Source organism: Rhinoraja longicauda, chromosome 8, assembly GCF_053455715.1.
Source record: "Rhinoraja longicauda isolate Sanriku21f chromosome 8, sRhiLon1.1, whole genome shotgun sequence".
Taxonomy (NCBI): domain Eukaryota; kingdom Metazoa; phylum Chordata; class Chondrichthyes; order Rajiformes; family Arhynchobatidae; genus Rhinoraja; species Rhinoraja longicauda.
The window spans coordinates 4977451-4992964 of NC_135960.1; the positions used below are offsets into that span (position 1 = coordinate 4977451).

The following is a 15514-nucleotide window of genomic DNA, read 5'->3' on the forward strand; positions in this document are numbered from 1 at the left end:
GTTTCCATGCTGTATCTTTCCATCATTTTCTCCGGGTGCTTCTGTTTCCTCCCACACTCCAAAGACGTACAGGTTTGTAGGTTAATTGTCTCATTATCTGTAATGAGTTTTCACCTAGCCCACAGTTAACAATAGCCTGTTTCCTTCATCATCGTTATATCTTGGGCATATATCTTTCATTCATTTCTGTATCACTATTTCACCGTCAATATCTCCCGTTTGGCATATCTTTTATTCATTTCTGTATCACTATTTCACCGTTAATATCTCCCGATTCCCTTTCCCCTGAGTCTGAAGAAGAGTCTTGAGCCAAAACTTCACCAATTCCTTCCCTCCAGAGATGCTGCCTGTCCTGTTGAGTTACTTCCCCTTTTTGTGTCAATCTTAACTAAAGATACTAGAGGAACAAGATTGAGCACTCCGTTGAAATCGCCTATACTGAAGTGTAGTACGCAAAGGAGCCATTTTAGTAGGCAAAACCCGCCGTTCGCTATGCCTCTCGCAGTGTAACCAGTGTTTTGGGGGAACAGTATGTGTGATGATACCATTAAAATGCAGAATATATCTCACCTATCAATTCACAGATTTCTGTTCGTTTTCTTTTTAAATGTTTCTGCAAGTTTCTGCCTACTAAAATGGCGTCATGACACACTACGGTTTTTAGGGTCGAGTGGTCCATCTTGTTCCTCTAGTATCTTTGGTTTAAACTATCATCTACAGTGCCTTCCTACACACAGGGTTGTAGGTTAATTGGAATTCTCTGCCTCAGAGTGGAATGCTCTGCCTCAGAAGGCAGTGGAGGCCAGTTCTCTGAATGCATTCAAGAGAGAGCTAGATAGAGCTCTTAAGGATAGTGGAGTCAGCGGGTATGGGGAGAAGGCAGGAACGGGGTACTGATTGAGAATGATCAGCCAAGATCACATTGAATGGCGATGCTGGCTGGAAGGGCCGAATGGCCTACTCCTGCACCTATTGCCTATTGTCTAATGGCTTCGGCAATACATAGAAACATAGAAACATAGAAAATGGGTGCAGGAGTAGGCCATTCGGCCCTTCGAGCCTGCACCGCCATTCAATATGATCATGGCTGATCATCCAGCTCAGTAACCTGTACCTGCCTTCTCTCCATACCCCCTGATCCCTTTAGCAAAAAGGGCCACATCTAACTCCCTCTTAAATATAGCCAATGAACTGGCCTCAACTACCTTCTGTGGCAGAGAATTCCGCAGACTCACCACTCTCTGTGTGAAGAAATGTTTTCTCATCTCGGTCCTAAAAGACTTCCCCCTTATCCTTAAGCTGTGACCCCTGGTTCTGGACTCCCCCTCATTGAGGACAGTGTAGACAGTGTTAGTGTATGGGGACCACTGGTTGGCATGGACTCAATGAGCCTAAGTGCCTGTTTGCACCCATTATCTCTAAAGTCGAAAGACACTCTCCTTTAAGACAAAAAGATATTTTCCTGAGCAGCTGAGATAACTTTCCAGGCGAGTGCTTGTTGGTCTTTCAGACAGGATATTAAAATGAGGCCCCCTTTTAAGCCTCTCGAGATCTCATGGCACACATCCAAAGGAAAGCATTCTCCCCATGGGCTTTAGACTTTAGAGATACAGCGCGGAACTGGCAAACCGGCCCACCGAGTCCGCGCCAACCAGCGATCACCTCGCACGGTGGCGCAGCGGTAGAGTTGCTGCCTTACAGCGAATGCAGCGCCGGAGACTCAGGTTCGATCCTGACTACGGGCGCCATCTGTACGGAGTTTGTACGTTCTCCCCGTGACCTGCGTGGGTTTTCTCCGAGATCTTCGGTTTCCTCCCACACTCCAAAGACGTACAGATATGAAGGTTAATTGACTGGGTAAATGTAAAAAAATTGTCCCTAGTGTGTGTAGGATAGTGTTAATGTGCGGAGATCGCTGGGCGGCGCGGACTCGGTGGGCCGAAGGGCCTGTTTCCGCGCAGTATCTCTAAATCTAAAAAAAAGAAATCTAAATCACACCAGCAATGTCCTACACACACTCGAGACAATTTACAATGTGTTACGGAATTCCAATCACCCATCAAACCTGTGTGCCTTTGGAATGTGAGAGGAAACCGGAGCACCCGGTGGAAACCCACGCGGTCAAATGGAGAACGTGCAAACTCCGCACGGTCAGCACCCGTAGGCTGGATGGAACCCTGGTCTCGGGCGCTTCTTCTTCTTGCGTTTGAGGCAGCAGAAGTTATGTAACGCCCTCCAGGCGCTGTAGCCAGTGCAATGTGCCGTTGTCGAGGGCCGTGAGGTCTACCCCTCCACCAGGGGGACGGAGGACAGTGCAATCGAACATGCCGTGCTGCACTCGTGTACAGCGTCGCTGGTTGTTTGCCGGTCTGCTCCACACACGCAGGGTGCTGATGGACGCAACCCCCAACGACGCACGTTGGCGTTGAACCGGCCGACCCCTGTGCGGAGCCGGTTCAGGGCGACCCACTCTTTGCGGGGCTTGTCCGAGCCGGGTGGGGCTGTGGTGTTCGGTGCGACAGTTAATTGAGGAGGTGACGATGTCTGTTCCCAGCTGGTTCTCCATGCTCCTAGTATGTTGAAACCGGAGCCACAGAGGGTCGCTGCATGACGGGAGAAAGGGCGACGAGATGACAGGCGTTGAGGTCCCAGTTGCTGTGAATCCTGGGCGAGGTGGTGCAAAGGATGTTTGGCGTCCGATGGGGCCTTCCTTGCACACCAGCCTATGAGTGAAGAACTCTCTGCGAAGCTTGGCGGGTGCAATACCTGCGAGCACCGGCAGGAGATCCGTCGGAGTAGGGCGTAGGCAGCCAGCGATGATCCGCATGGTGTCGTTGAGGGTGGCGTCTAGCATGCTGGTATGAGCGCTGCGGCACCATGCTGGGGGGCGTACTCAGCGACGCTGTACACAAGTGCAAGAGCACTGGTTCGGAGAGTAGATGTCCTGGCGCCCCATGACGATCCGGCCAAGCCACGCAGGAGGTTGTTCCGTGCCGAGACTTTAGGACGGAGAGCTTCAAGGTGTTGCTTGTAGGTCGGGTGCCAATCTAGTTTCACCCCGAGGTATGTAGGAAACGGGTTGTAGGGTAGGGGTGACCCATTGAGGGTGACGGTTAGCTGGCGTTGAGCTTCCTTGTTGTTCAGGTGAAAGGCCGTTGTGGTTTTTGCCACACTCAGTTTTAGTCTCCAGGTCTTAAGGTAGCCCGCGACCAAGTTCGCTGTCTCGGGCGCTGTGAGGCAGCAACTCAGTTTCAGTTTAGTTTTTGTCATGTGTAATCGAGGTGCAGTGAAAAGCTTTTGTTGCGTGCTTACCGACTCGACCGCCGCGCCATTGGAATGTCCTGAACAGTGCCGACCTGTTCAACGATCTTTCATCGACCTACACTCTCTCCCCAGCTGGCTTCTGGGCGGTCACGGTGGTGCAGCGGTAGAGTTGCTGCCTTACAGCGAATGCAGCGCCGGAGACCCGGGTTCGATCCCGACTACGGGTGCTGTCTGTACGGAGTTTGTACGTTCTCCCTGTGACCCGCGTGGGTTTTCTCCGAGATCTGTTTCCTCCCACACTACAAGGACGTACAGGTTTGTAGGTTAATTGGCTTGGTAAATGTAAAAATTGTCCCTAGTGGGTATAGGATGGAGTTAATGTGCGGGGATCGCTAGTCGGCGCGGACCCGGTGGGCCGAAAGGGCCAGTTTCCGCGCTATATCTCTAAACTAAACAAAACATTACCATAAGCTAAACTTAATTTAACTAAACTAAACTGAACTAAACTGAACTAAACTATACTGAACTGGTGATCAATGATTGTCTGGGACTCGGTGGGCAGAAGGGCCTGTTTCCATGCCCTATCTTTCAATCAATCAATCTATACCCTGCCTCCTTAGCATCCAACATGTTTCAGTGAGAACACCACTCATTCTCTCAATACATGAGGTCATAAGTGAAAGGAGCAGAATTAGGCCATTCGGCCTATCAAGTCTACTCCGCCATTCAATCATGGCAGTGAAGAAAGCCAATGGAATGTTGGTCTTCGTAACAAGAGGAGTTGAGTATAGGAGCAAAGAGGTCCTTCTACAGTTGTACCGGGCCCTGGTGAGACCGCACCTGGAGTACTGTGTGCAGTTTTGGTCTCCGAATTTGAGGAAGGATATTCTTGCTATGGAGGGCGTGCAGCATAGGTTCACTAGGTTAATTCCCGGAATGGCGGGACTGTCGTATGTTGAAAGGCTGGAGCGATTGGGCTTGTATACACTGGAATTTAGATGGATGAGGGGGGATCTTATTGAAACATATAAGATAATTAGGGGATTGGACACATTAGAGGCAGGAAACATGTTCCCAATGTTGGGGGAGTTCAGAACAAGGGGCCACAGTTTAAGAATAAGGGGTAGGCCATTTAGAACGGAGATGAGGAAGAACTTTTTCAGTCAGAGAGTGGTGAAGGTGTGGAATTCTCTGCCTCAGAAGGCAGTGGAGGCCAGTTCGTTGGATGCTTTCAAGAGAGAGCTGGATAGAGCTCTTAAGGATAGCGGAGTGAGGGGGTATGGGGAGAAGGCAGGAACGGGGTACTGATTGAGAGTGATCAGCCATGATCGCATTGAATGGCGGTGCTGGCTCGAAGGGCTGAATGGCCTACTCCTGCACCTATTGTCTATTGTCTATCTATCTCTCCTTCCTGAACCCATTCTCCTGCCTTCTCCTTATAACATCTTATACCCGGACTAATCAAGAATCTATCTGTCTCTGCCTTAAAAATATCCGCTGATTTGGCCTCCACAGCCTTCTGTGGCAATTAATTCCACAGATTCACCACATCGAATAGTACAAAGCGAATTTACAGAAAACTCTGCTTTAAGTGTCGAATAGGTCAGGAGGACTTTGACTTCTCCTCACCTCCTTCCTAAAAGAACGTCCTAAATTATAGGTAGACACAAAATGCTGGAGTAACTCAGCGGGTCAGGCAGCATCTCGTGAGAGAAGAAATTGGTGACGTTTCGGGTTGATACTCGACCCAAAACGTCACCCATTCCTCCCCTCCCGAGATGCTGCCTGGCCCTCTGAGTTACTCCAGCATTTTGTGTCTATCTTCGATTTGAACCAGCACCTGCAGTTCCTTCAATAGACAATAGACAATAGGTGCAGGAGGAGGCCAATTCCAATTCCAGTGTATTCCTACACGTCCTAAATTACAGGTCTAATTTCTTTAGCCGCTAGAGGTAATACACTAGCCCTCTCTCTCCAGCTGGCTTGAGTTTGACTCTGAACCGCAGGGATGTGGTTGACTGTTAACGGTCTGCTTAAATGGGCCCAGCAAGTGGACTTCCAGGGTAATTGGTGCAGGGGATGTAACGCTGAATGTCCACGGGAATAAACACAAACATGACCTGGCCAACATCACATAGCCGTCTGTGGGAAAGTTTTCGAGGTCATTGCCTGTTCTGCCTGTCCTCTCCCAGAGAGCACGGAATTAACTGCACATCGCATTGGAATACGCTGAGTCGTGCAGAGGCTGGCAGATGGATTGTTTTTGCTGGCAGTTGCCGACGCTACCAATCTTTGCCCTTGGAACAGAGACACAAGGGACTGCAGATGCTGGAATCAAAGTGCTGGAGGACCCCAGCTGGTCGGGCAGCATCTGTGGAGGGAAATAAAGGACCTACCTTCAGAGACGTTTTAATCACAGAGTCACAGAGTGATACAGTGTGGAAACAGGCCCAACTCGCCCACACCGGCCAACAATGTCCCAGCTACCCTATTCCCACTTGCCTGCGCTTGGTCCATAACCCTCCAAACCCGTCCTATCCACGTGCCTGTCCTAAACGATGGGATAGTCCCAGCCTCAACTACCTCCTCCGGCAGCTTGTTCCATACACCCACCACCCTCTGTGTGAAAAAGTGACCCCTCGGATTCCTATTAAATCTTTTCCCCTTCACCTCGAAACTGTGTCTTCTGGTCCTCGATTCCCTTACTCTTGGTAACATCCTCGTAAATCTTTTCTGAACCCTTTCAAGCTTGACTCAGTATCTTTCCTATGACATAATCGCTGGAGTTTAGAAGGACGAAGGGGGATCCTCATTGAAACGTACCCAATAGCGAAAGGCTTGGATAGAGTGGATGGGGAGAGGATGTTTTCACTAGTGGGAGAGTCTAAGACCAGTCATAGCCTCAGAATTAGACAATAGACAATAGGCGCAGGAGGAGGCCATTCGGCCCTTCGAGCCAGCACCACCATTCAATGCGATCATGACTGATCATTCTCAATCAGTACCCCGCTCCTGCCTTCTCCCCATACCCCATTAAAGGATGTTCCTTTAGGATTGAGATGAGGAGGAATTTCTTTAGTCAGAGGGTGGTGAATCTGTGGATTTCATTGTCACTGGATATTTTTAAGGCAGAGTTAGATAATTGGCAATTGTTAATTGGTACGGGTGTCAAGGCCGGAGAATGGGTTAGGAGGGAGTGTTAGATCCTGCCTTCTCCCCATAAAACCTGACACCCGTACTAATCAAGAAAGCTTCTGTGGCTGGCACGCAAATGGTCGCCGGCGCCATCTTGGGGGCCATTGGATGGTATTGGAAGCAGATATGATAGGGTGGTTTAAGAAACGTTTAGATAGGCACATGCAAACACAAGGAGTGAAAGGATGTGGAGGATATGTGGGCATGTTCGGCACATGAATTGTGGACCGATTTCTGCGCACAAATACAACCTTTTCTTGTAGCTGAGCCGATGTACAGTTGCCCATCTTCAACACCAATCCAGTACATCTCCTTGTGCAAGGACCAGTAACTTGGTTCGTTGAATCCAGGTAAGGTGTTGCTGTGCGGCACGGTGACGCAACGGTAGAGTTGCTGCCTTACAGCGCCAGAGTCCCGGGTTCAATCCCGACCACGGGTGCTGTCTGTACGGTGTTTGTACGTTCTCTCCGTGACTTGCGTGGGTTTTCTCCGGGACTTCTGGTTCCCTCCCACACTCCAAAGACGTACAGGATTGTAGGCGTCGGTAGTCTCTGACTTAAACTAAACTGATAATTGATTAATTAAAATTGGAGATAAAACTCTTGTATTAGGACAGCAAAGTGATGCAGCTTGTCGAGCCACTCCACACCGTGGAGTTTGCATGTTCTCCCTGTGACTGCGTGAGTTTCCTCCGGGTGCTCCAGTTTCCTCCCACACTCCAAAGGCGTATGGATCGGTAAGTTTATTTTAATTTAGTATAGTTTAGAGAAACAGTGTAGAAATTAGACCCTTCGGCTCACCGAGTCCACACCGACTATTGATCCCCGCACACTAACACTATCCTTCACCCACGAGGGACAATTTACATTTACACCAAGCCAATCAACCTACAAACCTGTACGTCTTCGGAGTGTGGGAGGAAACCGAAAATCTTGGAGAAAACCCACGCAGGTCACGGGGAGAACGTACAAACTCCGTACAGACAGCGCCCGTGGTCGGGATTTAACCTGGGTCTCTGGCGCTGTAAGGCAGCAACTCTACGCCTTAGGGTTCCCAAATGTCCCGTATTAGCTGGGACATCAGCTATGTTGGGCTAAATTGGTTTGTCCCGTAGGGATCCGCCCTTGTCCCGTATTAGGCCCGGGGAGCGCTGTAGGCCCGTACACTGTAGGCCCGTACACTGTAGGCCCGTACACTGTAGGCCCGTACACTGTAGGCCTGTACACTGTAGGCCCCGACATTTTAGGTCCCGACATTTTAGGTTTCTGACATTTTAGCTCTGGACAGTCTAGGTACAGAGGCCCGGGCAACGCCTAACGGAGGTTGTTTAGCAACCCACCTCCCCGCCTGGGCGGCCTACCATTGGTGGAGGCGGAGCACGTGGCCGCTGGGCTAGGTGAGGTCACGTTAGGGCGCGGGCGCGGTGACGTCACCTTGTCCCGTATTTGGGAGTGAGATAGTTGGCAACCCTACCACCGCTGCGCCTAGTGTTGTAGGTGACCTACAGTTGATGAGAATAAAACCATAGGATTAATTAGAGTTTTAAGACTTTAGTGGTGTAGCGTTGGAACTAAACTACCCAGGGCAAACTCATGAATGGTTCACGACACAGCTTCAGTTTAACAGGATATAGAACCTCTCAAACAGGAAATGGAATACATAGACCACGTGACCAGTAGAATGTTGGACCTGGGCCAGTCCTTGCACATAAGCGCTCAGCCAGTCCTTGCACATAAAAGCAAACACAAGGCACCTTCACCTTCACTGACCTTGCATTGTTTCCATAATGGATTTGGCTGGTGTTCCTGACGCATAAATCAAACAATCTGAAGGTGCAAAGGAGTAATTGTGACTCATAAGGTCACGACAGGAATAGGAGTAGAATTTATAGGCCATTCGGCCCATCAAGTCTACTCCGCCATTCAAACATGGCTGATCTATCTCTCCCTCCTAACCCCATTCTCCTGCCTTCTCCCCGTAACCCCTGGCACCCGCACTAATCAAGAATCTATCTATCTTTGCCTTAAAAATATCCACTGACTTGGTCTCCACAGGCTTCTGTGGCAATGAGTTCCACAGATTCACCACCCTCTGACTAAAGAAATTCCTCCTCATCTCCTTCCTAAAGGAACATCCTTTAATTCTGAGGCTGTGACCTCTAGTCCTAGACTCTCCCACTAGTGGAAACATCCTCTCCACATCCACTCTATCCAAGCCTTTCACTGTTCGGTGAGGAAGCAACAAAATAATGTTTCTGGTTTTTAATAATTAATTTTGGGATCTACCGTAGATGTCAACCATCCTTAGCTATCTCGGCCCGAGACGTTACCCATTCCTTTTATCCAGAGGTGCTGCCTGTCCCGCCTCGTTACTCCAGCCTTTTGTGCGATCTTCTGTGTTTATTAACGTATTCTGTTTTCCTCCCACATCATCCCAAAGTTGCAGCTTAATTGGCCTCTGTAAGATTGGCTCTCATGTGTAGGGAGTGGATGTGAAAGTGGGACAACGTAGAACTAGTGTGAACAGGTGATTGATGGTCTTTGAGGCCGAAGGGCCTGTTTCCATGCTTCCTCTCCAATCTGTGACATGCTGCATGACACATGCACTGTAAAAGATCTTGCAGAGGCCAACGATGTGACACCACCAATAAATCTGCTCACTATTGGCAAACAGTTGTGTGATGACACGAAATAAATAATAATCTCCAAACTAAACTAAACTAAAGTGAATGGTGGAATATGGGGAATGTAGATAGGAAAGTTGGGATAGTTTCATTTGGAGACATGGCGTGGAAACAGGCCCTTCGGCCCACCGAGTCCGCACCGACCTGCGATCCCCACACATTAACACTACCCTACACAAACTAGGGACAATTTACATTTATATCACTGGAATTTAGAAGGATGAGTTGGAATCTTACAGAAACGTATAAAATTCTTAAAGGATTGGACAGGCTAGATGCAGAAAAAATGTTCCCCATGTTGGGGGAAGTCCAGAACCAGGGGTCACGGTTTAAGAATAAGGGGTAGGCCATTTATGACTGACATGAGCAAAGACATTTTCACCCAGAGTTGTGAATCTGTGGAATTCTCTGCCGCAGAAGGCAGTGGAAGCCAATTCACTGGATGTTTTCAAGAGAGAGTTAGATATAGCTCTTCGGGCTAACGGAATCAAGGGATAAGGGGGAAAAAGCAGGAACGGGGTACAGATTCTGGATGATCAGCCATGATCACATTGAATGGCGGTGCTGGCTCGAAGGGCTGAGTGGTATACTCCTGCACCAATTTTCTATGTTTCTATTTTTCGATGACTCTCGAGTTCTACGCCCCACTCTCCTCTGCATGGAACATTTCCCCTCATTTCCTGGATAATCCATTCACCAGTTAATTCACATCCCCACTGCTGGCTACTAATCACTGCCAACAGAAATAGCTCTCTCCGAATCATTCTCCCCACTGGCCACTGAGCGTTGACAGGAATATTCGACCCAACTCTAAGCCAGAGTTATTCCCACTCACTTGCTTTTTTTCCCACAGCCCTGCAAAAGTTCTCCTTTCAAGTGTTTATCCAATTTCCTTAGGAATGCTCCCACTGCCCTCAGATAACAGGAGCGTGTGCAACGAGAGAGATTTCTTCAAGTTAAATCATTTGCCGTCTCCTTAATGTGTAGGAAGGAACTGCAGATGCTGGTTTAAATCGAAGATAGGCACAAAATGCTGGAGTCACTCAGTGGGACAGGCAGCATCTCCGGAGAGAATGAATGGGGGACGTTTCGGGTCGAGAGGGGTCTGAAGAAGGGTCTCGACCCGAAACGTCATCCATTCCTTCTCACCGGAGATGCTGCCTGACCCGTTGAGTTACTCCAGCATTTAGTGTCTGTGTTGCCATCTCCTTGAACTAATTTCCTTAGGGGCGGCACGGTGGCGCAGCGGTAGAGTTGCTGCCTCACAGCGCCAGAGACCCGGGTTCAATCCTGACTACGGGTGCTGTTTGTACAGAGTTTTTCTAGGTCAATTGGCTTTGGTAAAACAATTCTAAATTGTGTGAAGGATAGTGCTAGTGTACGGGGTGATCGCTGGTCGGCGATGACTCGATCGGCAGGAGGGCCTGTTTATTGAATCTCTAAAGCCTAAAGTATTCCTCGTGGGTTTTCTCCGGGTGCTCCAGTTTCCTTCCACATTCCAACGACGTGCAGGTTTGTAGGTTGATTGGCTTCGGTAAAATTTGTCCCTAGTTTATTTTTAGTTTAGTTTAGAGATACAGCACAGAGACAGGCCCTTTAAGCCCACCGGGTCCGCGCCGACCAGCGATCCCCGCACACTAACACTATCATATACCCACTAGGGACAATTTTTACATTTACCAAGCCAATTAACCTGCAAACCCGTACGTCTTTGGAGTGTGGGAGTCAACCGAAGATCTCGGAGAAAACTCAGGCAGGTCACGGGGAGAACGCACAAACTCCGTACAGACAGCACCCGTAGTCGGGATCGTACCCGGGTCTCTGGCGCTGCATTCGCTGTAAGGCAGCAACTCTACCGCTGCGCCACCGTGTTGTCGTGGTGTGTAGGATGCTGCTAGTGTACAGGGTGTTTGCTGGTCAGTGCGGACTCAGTGGGCCAAAGGGCCTCTTTCCGCCCTGTATCTCCAAGCTAATCTAAACTATACCCTCTAGTATCTGATTTTTCCAGCCATGTAAAAAGGTTATTTGTGACAGTCCACCCTATTAATGCGTCTCAAAACATTATATATTCCCATCAGGTCTCCTCGCAACCTCTGGCATTCCAGAGAAAACATAGAATACGTACACATCGGAAATGTAGGAAGAATTTTTAGTTTTGTGTATATTTTTTTATTCTCAATATGTTTACTATTGAAATTAAAAATAAATCGAAACGGCTTTAGACTAAGGCCAGGGATGTGTTGGCATGGAGGCGTAGCGGTAGAGTTGCTGCCTCACAGCGCCAGAGAGACAGGTTCGAACCTGACTACGGGTGCTGTCTGAATGGAGTTTGTACATTCCCCTCGCGACCTGCGTGGGTTTTCTCCGGCTGTTTCGGTTTCCTCCCACACTCCAAAGACGTACAGGGTTTGTAGGTTAATTGACTTTGGTAAAATTGTCCCTAGTGTGTGTAGGATACGCAATCTCCCACTTCAACGCCCCCTCCCTTTCCCACACTGACCTTTCTATCCGGGGCCTCCTCCATTGTCAGAGTGAGGCCCACCGCTTATTGGAGGAACAGCACCTCATATTTCGCTTGGGCAGCTTACGACTCAGCAGTATGAATATTGATTCCTCTAACTTGTTGTGAAATTGTCCCAAAGTTGTAAAATTGTCCCTAGTGTGTAAGAGCTACATAGAGCTCTTAAGGATAGCGGAGTCAGGGGGTATGGGGAGAAGGCAGGAACGGGGTAGTGATTGAGAATGATCAGCCATGATCACATTGAATGGTGGTGCTGGCTAGAGGGGCCGAATGGCCTACTCCTGCACCTATTGTCTATTGTCTATTGACAGTGCTAGTGTACGGGGTGATCGCTGGTCGGCGTGGACTCGGTGGGCCGAAGGGCCTGTTTCCGCACTGCATCTTTAACATTAAAGTGCAAAGTTCTTTCTGTTTTGTGTATATTTAAAAAAAAATCTGAATTAAGTTTATTTTTGAAATTTAAAGAAAATTTACAAGACCAGGGCCATGGGTGTCCACAGCTCAGGAATGCCACTGACTGAAATTAATGGATAAAGGTCTCTGCTAACGCTAGATCTTTTTATTTCTAGGTCGGGAGAACGTCATCTTTGGTTGACAAGGCTTCAACAGAGATAACCCTTGGAAATAGACACAGGACGCTGGCGTAACTCAGCAGGACAGGCATCATCTCTGGAGAGAAGGGATGGGTGACGTTTCGGGGTCGAAAACCTTCTTCAGACCGAAACGTCACCCATTCCCTTCCCTCCAGAGATGCTGCCTGTCCCGCTGAGTTACTCCAGCAGTTTGTGTCTACGGTTTAAAGCAGCATCTGCAGTGTTCCTTCCCACACATTTCGTCTAACCCTTGGAAATCCCTGGTGCTGGCTCTTGGAATCATGGCCTCTAGATCAACGGGGATTGGAAGAGTCCTGCTTCCTCACGCACCTGACCAGAGACGAACGCGACACCGAAAACGAGTGGGGTTGAATGCTGAGCGATTATCAGCACGAGCGACTCGCTTGAACCTTAGATGGAGGGGACGTCATTGATGAGGCATCTGAAGGTGGTTGGACGCGGCTTAGAGGAGAGGCAATGGAGACGAGAGGAACTGTTGGTGCTGGAATCTTGAGGAAAACACGACGCGCTGGAGAGACTCAGCGGGTCAGGCAGGATCTGTGGAAGGACACCAAGTGCTGGAGTTACTCAGCACGTCAGGAAGCAACTCTGGAGAACATGGATAGACTCCAGAGAACATGGATAGACTTTGTATTGTGCAGGGAACCTGCGGAAGGAATGGACAGGCGATGTTTCGAGTCGGGACTCTTCATCGAGTGATGTCCTGGTGCCAAAGTTGACCTCTCGTGACCTCAACCAAGTTCATTCCATTGCGGGATGGGAGTCTTCTCCTTGATGCCCATTGACGTCCGGGTTCAACAAGACTTGTCGATGGCTCACTCGGTTCAGGAAGGCCCGTGGTTCCCCTGATCCCTGCCACCTGGGATGTCTTCCCCGCCATCCTTGTTTTGGGCCAAAGGCGCGATGAGTCTGGAGGAGACGAATCCCAGCGGAAGCCAACTGAGGGAAAGCGAGCGGACGGCGGTGAGTGTAAATCTCCTGTTAGCATGATTTGGTGGGATTATAAATTCATCCAAGACCGCGAGAAATTGCAGAGAATGGTGGACGCAGCCCAGACCATCACACAAAACAACCTCCCTTACATTGACTCCATTTATACCTCACGCTGCCTCGGCAAGGCCAGCGGCAAAATCAAAGACGAGACTCACTCTGGCCACTCCCTCTTCCCCCCTCTCCCATCGGGCAAAAGGTAGAGAAGTGTGAAAACGCACACCTCCAGATTCAGGGACAGTTTCTTCCCAGCTGTTGTCAGGCAACTGAACCATCCTACCACAACCAGAGAGCAGTGCTGAACTACTAACTACCTCATTGGTGACCCTTCGGACTATCTTTGATCGGACTTTACTGGCTTTACCTTGCATTAAACGTTATTCCCCTTCATCATGTATCTGTACACTGTGGACGGCTCGATTGTAATCATGTATTGTCTTTCCGCTGACTGGTTAGCACGTAACAAAAGCTTTTCGCTGTTCCTCGGTACACGTGACAATAAATTAAACTGAACTAAATCATAGCAGCAGAATTAGGCCATTCGGGCCATCAAGTCCACTCCGCCAGTCAGTTATGGCTGATCTCTCTTTCACTCTAAACCCCATGCTCCTGCCTTCTCCCCATAACCCTTGACACCCATACTAATCAAGAACCTGTTAATCTCCAATTTAAACATACCCAATGTCTTTTAATTCAAGTGTTTTTTTGTTCTGGTCAGGACAGGGAGATCTACTAACTATGTCTATGTCCACGTGGGGCTCCATTTGGTCAATCAAGCATGCTAGATCTGGCAACAGTAAAGACAAGTCGCCATATCGGTGCAGCAGGTAGAGCTGCTGCCTCACAGCGCCGGAGGCCCGGGTTCGATCCTGACCTCGGTGACCGCCTGGGTTTCCTACGGGTGGTCCGGTTTCCTCCCACCTCCCAAAGGCTCGTAGAATTGCAGGTTAACTGGCCCTCTGTAAATTGCCCCCGGGTATGCAGGGAGTGGATGAGAAAGTGGGATAACATGGAACTAGTGTGATGGTCAGCCTGGATTATGTAGGTTGAAGGTCAAGTCACGTCAAGTCACGTCAATTTTATTTGTATAGCACATTTAAAAAAACAACCCACGTTGACCAAAGTGCTGTACATCAGTTCAGGTACTAAGAAACGAACATACAATGGCACACAAACATGACAGCACATACATAAACAGTTCACAGCGCCCCCTCAGAGGGCCTCAAAAGCTAGGGAGTAGAAATAGGTTTTGAGCCTGGACTTAAAGGAGTCGATGGAGGGGGCAGTTCTGATGGGGAGGGGGATGCTGTTCCACAGTCTAGGAGCTGCAACCGCAAAAGCGCGGTCACCCCTGAGCTTAAGCCTAGACCGTGGGATAGTGAGTAGCCCCAAGTCGGCCGACCTGAGGGACCTGGAGATAGAGTGGTGGGTTAGTAGGGCCTGTTTCCATGCTGTATCTCAAAAACAAAATCTCTCTCGGGAGGATTGTTTGCTAAGCAGGGAGTCATTATGTTCTTTAAGTCTGACCTGATTTATCGCCTTTGGCGATACAGGGTGGAAACGAGCCCTTTGGCCCACTGAGTTCGTGCCGACCAGCGATCCTTCAATACACCAACATTATCCTACTCACGAGGGACAATTTACAATTTTTATTAAAGCCAATTAACCTACAAACCTGTACGTCTTTGGAGTGTGGAAGGAAACCGGAGCACCCGGAGAAAACCCATGCAGTCACAGGGAGAACGTACAAAATCCATACAGACTATCTTTGATTGGACTTTACTGGCTCCATCTTGTACCACACATTGTTAAGGTTATTAAGGGGTTGGACACGTTAGAGGCAGGAAACATGTTCCCAATGTTGGGAGAGGCCAGAACAAGGGGCCACAGTTTAAGAATAAGGGGTAGGCCATTTAGAACTGAGATGAGGAAAAACTTTTTCAGTCAGAGAATTGTGAATCTGTGGAATTCTCTGCCTCAGAAGGCAGTGGAGGCCAATTCTCTGAATGCATTCAAGAGAGAGCTAGATAGAGCTCTTAAGGATAGCGGAGTCAGGGGGTATGGGGAGAAGGCAGGAACGGGGTACTGATTGAGAATGATCAGCCATGATCACATTGAATGGCGGTGCTGGCTCGAAGGGCCGAATGGCCTCCTCCTGCACCTATTGTCTATTGTCTATTCCCTTATCATGTTTCTGTACCCTGTGAAAGGCTCGGTTGAAATCATACATTGTCTTTCCGCTGGCTG

At 49.0% G+C, this 15514-nt stretch overlaps 1 protein-coding gene and 1 long non-coding RNA gene across 2 annotated transcripts in view; both read left to right on the forward strand.

Moving 5' to 3' along the window:
- adcy5 (adenylate cyclase 5) overlaps positions 1-15514 on the forward strand; it is a 283781-nt gene that overhangs the window by 85058 nt on the left and 183209 nt on the right. The window lies entirely within an intron of this gene.
- LOC144596186 (uncharacterized) overlaps positions 13137-15514 on the forward strand; it is a 47471-nt gene continuing 45093 nt past the window's right edge. The window contains exon 1 of the long non-coding RNA XR_013547575.1: positions 13137-13240. This is a non-coding gene — a long non-coding RNA (uncharacterized LOC144596186). The remainder of the gene's footprint in view (positions 13241-15514) is intronic.